This window comes from Phocoena sinus, chromosome 7, assembly GCF_008692025.1.
Source record: "Phocoena sinus isolate mPhoSin1 chromosome 7, mPhoSin1.pri, whole genome shotgun sequence".
NCBI classification, from domain to species: domain Eukaryota; kingdom Metazoa; phylum Chordata; class Mammalia; order Artiodactyla; family Phocoenidae; genus Phocoena; species Phocoena sinus.
The window spans coordinates 9,153,968-9,161,481 of record NC_045769.1 but is presented as its reverse complement, the minus strand read 5'-3'; the positions used below and the strand labels follow the sequence as shown (position 1 = coordinate 9,161,481).

General features: G+C 46.6%; 1 long non-coding RNA gene across 1 annotated transcript; it reads right to left on the bottom strand.

The window, feature by feature from the left end:
* Positions 1-433: 433 nt before the first annotated feature.
* Positions 434-7,514, bottom strand: LOC116756716. The gene is made up of 3 exons (XR_004350745.1): positions 7,308-7,514; positions 2,823-2,969; positions 434-2,444 (listed from the first exon to the last, which is right to left on the bottom strand). It is a non-coding gene; the product is annotated as an uncharacterized LOC116756716 (long non-coding RNA).

Below are 7,514 nucleotides of genomic sequence, written 5' to 3'. Positions count from 1 at the left end.
AAGCATTGGCAAAGATGTGGAGAAATTGGAACCCTTGTGATCTCTTGGTGAGATTGTAAAATGGTACAATCACTCCAGAAAACAGTATGAAAGTTCCACAGAAAATTAAAACTAGAACTATTACATGATCCAGCAATCTCACTTCTGGGTATAAATCCAAAAGAACTGAAAGCAGAGTCTAGAAAAGATATTTGCACATCCATGTTTATGGTAGCACTATTCACAATAAACCAAGAAGTGGAAGCAACCCAAAAGTCCATCAATGGATGGATAAACAAGATGTGGTATATTCATACAATGGAATATCATTCAGCCTTCAAAAGGAAAGAAATTCTGCACATGCTCCAATATGAATGAACCTTGAGGGTATTAAACTAAGTGAAATAAACCAGTCACAAAGAGACAAATGCTGTCTGATTCCACTTATACGAGATACACAAAGTAGTCAAATTCATAGAAACGGAAAGTAGAATGGTGGTTACCAGGAGCTGAGGGGAGGGGAAAATGGGAATTGTTTAATGGGAATAGAGTTTCAGATGAACTTCTTTTTCAGATGAAAAAGTTCTGGAGATCTGTTCCACAACAATGTGAATATACTTAATACTACTGAACTGTACACTTAAAAATGGTTATGATGGTAAATTTTATATGTTTTTTACAAACACATAATAAAAAAAAGTGATAGGCAAAAGTATGAGATCCAAGATCTCACCCGAATTTTTGTCTAAGGGGAGGTAAAGGTTGAATCCACTAATGTAGTTTGAATGAGCCCCAGGGAAAAGAATTAAGTTGTTTCCTGCTCAAATCCTATCATGTCCTGTGATTTACTATAAACTTAACTATAAAAAGCACCAGCATTTACCACTAATAATTTGTTAAGGGCTAGTTTTAAAGGGAATTTCATTTCTCGCTATGACATATGGATGTACACATTACCTAACGTTAAGTATACTGTATATACTCTACTCTGTGTGTCTGTAGTGAGAGAGAGAGAAATTTATATTTCTCTCTCTATACATATACAGTTATAAGACCATTCTTGGCCAATTAAATCCAATCTATTTTAATAAGTTAAGGTCAGGCTGACCTTAGTTGTAATCAATGTACCTATAGTTTATGTTGCATTAAAATTTATTTTTTAATTCATAAAAATCACTCAATCATTTGAATCACATACTGAATCTTCGTGTCCCCCCACAAGTTTGTATGTTGAAAACTAACCCCCTATGTGATGGTATTTGGAGGTGGGATCCTTAGGAGGTTATTAGGTCATGAGAATGGTGCCCTTATAAATGGGATTAGTGCCCTGATAAAAGAGACCCCAGAGAGATTCCTTGCCCCACCTACCATGTGAGGACACAGCCAGAAGACTGCCATCTATGAAATAGGAAGCAGGTCCTCACCAGACACTGAATCTGCCAGTGCCTTGATCCTGGACTTCCCAGCCTTCAGAACTGTGAGAAATAAATTGTTGTTTAAGCCACTCAGTCTATGGATTTTAAAAATAATTATTAAATAGCAGCCTATTTAATGGACTAAGACAACATGCTTTGCTTTGAATATGAAGACTTTCTACTCCTGTTCTCTTTTTATCTCCTGTTCTCTTTTTATCTCCTGTTCTCTTTTTATCTCCAAACCTACCACCTCAGATCTCCCAGATAAAGGCAAATAACTACAACACAGGCAGAAATAAGAGAGCATGTGACTGAAAACACAGTGATATGCCATTTCCATTAATTCCAAGATGCTTATTCTTTTGTGCTTTAATATTTCTGAAATCTGGACGTTTTTCAGCAATGGCATTTAAAAATTTCTAATGTGTTATTGCTGCACATCTATGAACTTGGGTATTATTCCTGGTGGTACCTTGGGACGGGAGCAATCCCTTGATTTTTCAGATGACAACTATCTATGAACCATCAAAGGAAGGAGTGTGAGTCCTGGTTTTTGTCTGAGAACTGCTCATTGATAAGTTCTTCCAGTAAGATCAGGATACTTGCCTATAACTAGCTTCTCCCATCTCTAGGCCAGTGGGACCCTTAGATTTCCCCATCCTCTTGAGATTAGGTGAAGCCACGTGTATGTTAGAGTTCTAATGATGCATAACAAACCACCCCCAAAACTTAGAGGCTTAAAACAACAATAATCATTTATCATCTCACAGTTTCTGTGGATCAGGAGTTCAGACAGGACATGGGAGTGAGGGAGGATTTAGACAGGACACAGTCCTATGATCGATGTCTGGAGCCTCAGCTGGAATACTTGCAGGTTTGGGGGCTGGAATCACCTGAAGGCTTGATTGAGGCTGGAGGATCCACTCATATGGCCAGCAAGTTGGTGCTGGTGCATTGGCTCCTGTCCACATGGACTTGGCCACGTGTGGACCTCTCAAAGGGCTGATTGTGTGTCCTCATGACATGGTGGCTGGCCTTCACCAGACTGAGCTATCCAAGAGGGAAAGAGAGAGTGCACCAGGTGAAGATATCCTTTTTATGACCTAGTGCTATGGTCTGAATATTTGTGAGCCCCTACAATTCAAATGTTGAAATACTAATGCCTGCTGTGATAGTATTAGTGGGGGGAGAGCTTAAGCCATGGAATTAGTGCCTTATAAAAGAGGCTCCAGCAAGGTCCCTAGGCCCATCCTCCATGTGAGGATATAACAAGAAATTTCAGAACAAACAGAACCATGACATTTTGTTTCATAACTCTCATAGCTGATTTCGTGGACAGTCCTATCATGTTTTTGGCATTTACAAAAAATTTTTTTCTCTGGGAATTCTTAGGAGTGGGAGCATATGGAACCCCATTTCTCTCCTCACCTTCTATACACACTCAGCATTTCCGATGGCTGTGGAATTCGTGGCTCGTGGGCTCGGGTGTCCTTGACAGTTCTGAACTTGAAGGAAGCTGTAAAAAGACCCCCGTGGTTCCTCCTTCTTGCTTCTTTGGGGTGGGGTAGGCATTTCCTTGGGAACATTTAAGAAGAAGGCATATTAAGGAGGGGAAGTAATCCTTGGGCTGATGGGGTAAAGGTCAGAAATTGAAGGCAGGACTGGACATAGCAGGTCAATTCTAGACAGATGCGATGCAGGGGTAGAGGGTGTGGGGTTAGGGCCCAGACAGGACTGGGATCTGACTGGTAGACAGGAAAGGAATAAGCTAAAACCGTGGAACCTCAGGCAGCTCACAGCACATGCCACTTAACCTAGGAATCTGCCTATTTGTAGCCCATGCCCCCCATGTGGCTCTCTCAGTGGGGCCGTTATCAGAAGAGACCCGTTAAGAAGTGGGACCTAATGTGAAAATATCCAGCTTGGCTCATAGACCAGCCCCATCTTTGGAATGAATCAGAGGGCAGAGACAGATCAACAGATGAGATGGAGTCTTGAATTCTTAATCCATTTCTTTCCTAAATAAAAATGAGAGTTGCAGCAGCTAAGCTTACTGAGTTTAAAGCCTCTTTTTATTATTATTATTTTACATCTTTATTAGAGTATAATTGCTTTACAATGGTGTGTTAGTTTCTGCTTTATAACAAAGTGAATCAGTTATACATATACATATGTTCCCATATCTCTTCCCTCTTGCGTCTCCCTCCCTCCCACCCTCCCTATCCCACCCCTCTAGGTGGTCACAAAGCACCGAGCTGATCTCCCTGTGCTATGTGGCTGCTTCCCACTAGCTATTTATTTTACATTTGGTAGTGTATATATGTCCATGCCACTCTCTCACTTCTTCCCAGCTTACCCTTCTCCCTCCCCGTGTCCTCAAGTCCATTCTCTAGTAGGTCTGTGTTTTTATTCCTGTCTTACCCCTAGGTTCTTCATGACATTTTTTTTTCTTAAATTCCATATATATGTGTTAGTATACGGTATTTGTCTTTCTCTTTCTGACTTACTTCACTCTGTATGACAGACTCTAGGTCTATCCACCTCATTACAAATAGCTCAATTTCGTTTATTTTTATGGCTGAGTAATATTCCATTGTATATACGTGCCACATCTTTATCCATTCATCCGATGATGGACACTTAGGTTGTTTCCATCTCCGGGCTAAAAGCCTCTTGTTCCTTCCTCACAATCTGTGGGCAAAACAGCCTGAGGTAATTGTCTCCAAGCCGGGATCAGAACTGAAGGTGGCCACAGGGGCTGGGGACCTGAGGTGGCCCCTGGGATTTCAGCTGGGGCCACAAAGAACTGCCAAGTCTCCCAGTGATTGAGTGTTTCTCGAGGCACCTGGGCTTGCCCTGGGCTGGCATTCTGGCTCCCCAGCAGTCGGGCTCTGCTCTGTCCCACCCCGTCACCCACAGCGTTATGTGGAGGCTGTGGGGAGTGGACAGCTAGGGCTGGGTGGAAGCAAGGTCCTCACGCCTGCAGGCCGTTCTTGCCGTGTCTTGACTGGTCTGGGCTGTTAAAGGCAGGGCAGTAGGGGTGGACCAGGCCCTGCAGCCAGATCACGTAACGTAGGTATAAGTGGTGCCAGCAAAGGGTTCTGCTCCCCAAGGTGGGGATGAAGGCCCTCCCATTGACCAAACCATAGTCAGGCTCCTCTAAGCCTTCTTCTCAACTAGGCTTTGACCTTGGACTTCAGTATCCATTCTTGGTGGGCCTGTGTTGCTCAGTTTCAGTGAGAATCCTGCTAAGTCAATTTAGAGAGAACCCCCCATCACTGGTACCTGATCACCCTTGATATGCGATCACCTCGACAGCTGGCCACATCCTTCATCCCCCATTTTTGGTATCTGATCACCCTGCTTGCCTTCAGTAAGAGTCCTGTTCTGGTTAACCAGAATCCACTCTCCACCCCCTGACCATTGTTGTTTCCTGTTAGTGATTTTCCATCCACGGAACCCCCGACCTGCTCCCCCGCTATAAATCCCCACTTGTTCTTTTTTTTTATTCATTCATTTATTATTTATTTTGGCCGCGCTGGGTCTTAGTTGCAGCATGCGGGATCTTTTTTTTTTTCCTTCTTTTTTTTTAGTTGTGGCAATGTGGACTTCTTAGTTGCGGCATGCAGGCTTCTTGGTTGTGGCATGCATGTGGGATCTAGTTCCCCAAGCAGGGATTAAACCTGGGCCCCCTGCACTGGGAGTGCGGAGTCTTACCCTCTGGCCACCAGGGAAGGTTCCCCACCCCCCATTCTGCAACTTGTTCTTGTTAGATTCAGACCTGAGCTCCACTCTATCCTGAGGTCTCTTTCCCCCTAACGCAATAATTTCTGAATAAATTCTGTTTTCCCTTCACTAGCCACTGCTAGCCTCTGGTTTGCTCTAATATTGGGAATACCTCTCAGCCGGAGCTCAGGTATCAGGGAGGACAGGGAGAAGTAGCACAGGTTCTCATAGCCGCCCAGAGCCCAGCGGGAACCCACGGCAGGACAGGGGGAGATGGATCCATCGAGTGAAGCAAGGCTCTGGGCGGGGAGGGAACTGGGCCCAGACAAGACGGGTATGGGCAGAAGGGGGTCTAGAGCAGAACCGGTGGAGAAGCCCAGCTTACGACATGAGGGTTTGGCCTGGGTGCGGGGGAGTGAGACCGTCACTAACTAATGTGGGGAGCACAGGAAGGCAGGACGCTGCTCAGAGAAGCTGTGGACCCCACAGCCCAGCTGGCTCAGACTGACTGGGAGGACAGAGGCATCCATTCAACAAATATTTATGAAACGCCTAAGAGCTCGAGAGGGATATACTGGCAAACAAAATAGACAGAATATTGTCCTCGAGGAACTTACATTACAGTGGCAAGAGGCAGACACCGAACACAATAAACAGACAACATGGAGTGCTGGAACATGATCAAAGGGGCCCTGTGGAAAGCAAGCCACAGGTGAGAGGGAGTGGTAGAGAGATGAGAGGCTTGCAAGGTTGGCCTCCCCAAAAGGTGACATTTGAGCGAAAACCTTAAGGATGGGAGAGTGAACCACGGACAATTCCAGGAGGAGGAACCTTCTAGACACAGGGACGTGCTGGTGCAAAGGCCTTGAGCAGGGGCGGCCTGGTGCTCCAGGCACAGTGAGGGGGCTGGAGGAAGAGTGAGAAGGGGAAAGCCCACCAGGGGAGAAGATGAGAAGAGGGCGTCCCGTGAGGACCCTGGGGCTTTCACCCTGTGGGCGGAGTAGATAAGAGCAGACTGGCTGCTGCCTGGGAAAAGGTTCTGGGATTGGGGTCGGGCAGTGTAGAAGCAGGGAGACAAGGAAGGCTACTGCACACACAGGTGATGGTGGCTTCCAGAGAGGTGGGGACGTGTGGGCCGCTCTCCGTGAGTGTCACTTAAAGGCAGAGCCAGCAAATCAGGGGCCAGCTCTTTGGGGGCTGTGGCTGTCGGCTGTCTTCTGGCTTCTGGTCTGGAATGTCACCGGGGCTGGGGGAGGGATAGAGTCAGAAGCCAGCAGGGATGATGCCTGGCTGTGAATGTCTCTGAGAAAAACTTCCCCTGTCGCCCCTTTAAAAAAAGGTTTAAAGGAAAACGAAGAACAAGAGACAGCCAATCTCAGGAATTCCACCCTTGCAGCTTCCCTCAGTCCCTAGTCCCCTGGGCTGGGGTCCCTGTTCTCTTTGAAAGTGCCCCTTCCTGAGCTCAGCGGGGGTTGTGGATTCTGGCCAGCATGACAGAAGCTGGTCACTCGTGCTGTGCCTGGGCCAAAGCGTGATGGGACCTCAGCTCCATGGGCCACTGATGGGCAGGGTGGTGGGGGAGGCCCTGGGACACACAGGTCAAGGGCAAGGAACTCTGGCGGATCTCCAGGACGGCAATGACTTGGCTTTAGTGAGCTGCCACTGCGTGCCAGGCACTTGGCATACATGGTTGGATTGGATGATGTTTCTTCCCTTCTGGGAAACTGGGATGATTAATTTGGGGCTGGGCAGCCTCCATTATCTGTCAGTGAAGGAAAACTTGACATACTCCAGCACCGGAGGCAGTGCTGTTCTTAGCAGAATAAAGCCCAAACCAGGCTTACTAGTTCTCAAGAAATGACTTCCGTAAAGAGAAGAAACTTAAGTAGAAGGACTCTGCCAGTTCGATAGAACTATGAATCTTGCCTGGGGGTCAGGAGTGGGTGTCAGAAGGAAATGAATTCTTCAGGGTAAGGTGTGCTTTGATTTTAGGACAGAAGCTGAAGCCTAGAGTAGACACCCCCCCACACATACATCACCTCCCACTCCCTTCTCACGCTACAGTATTCCTTCTCTCCCATCCCCACTTCACCCCCTGAAAAGCCCAGACAGTGGAGCTTGATCCTCTGAAGCATTGAAGAGGTGGTTATACTAGTGCAATCCCCAGCTCCTGTCTTCCCTCCTCACCTGGTCCCTAGAGGGTGGGTGTCACCAGTGCTTCTGTCAAGACGTCGCTGCTTCAGTGCCTCCTTGGGGTCTCTGGTCCTTGGCTCTCGGCCCCTCCTGTCTTTACTCCTTGCTTCCCTGTGCGGTCACTGCAGTAAAACATTTCTACCCCGGGACCTGTCAATATTCTGAATTCCTTGTTTTTCATAACTGCCTGTAGCCCACAGA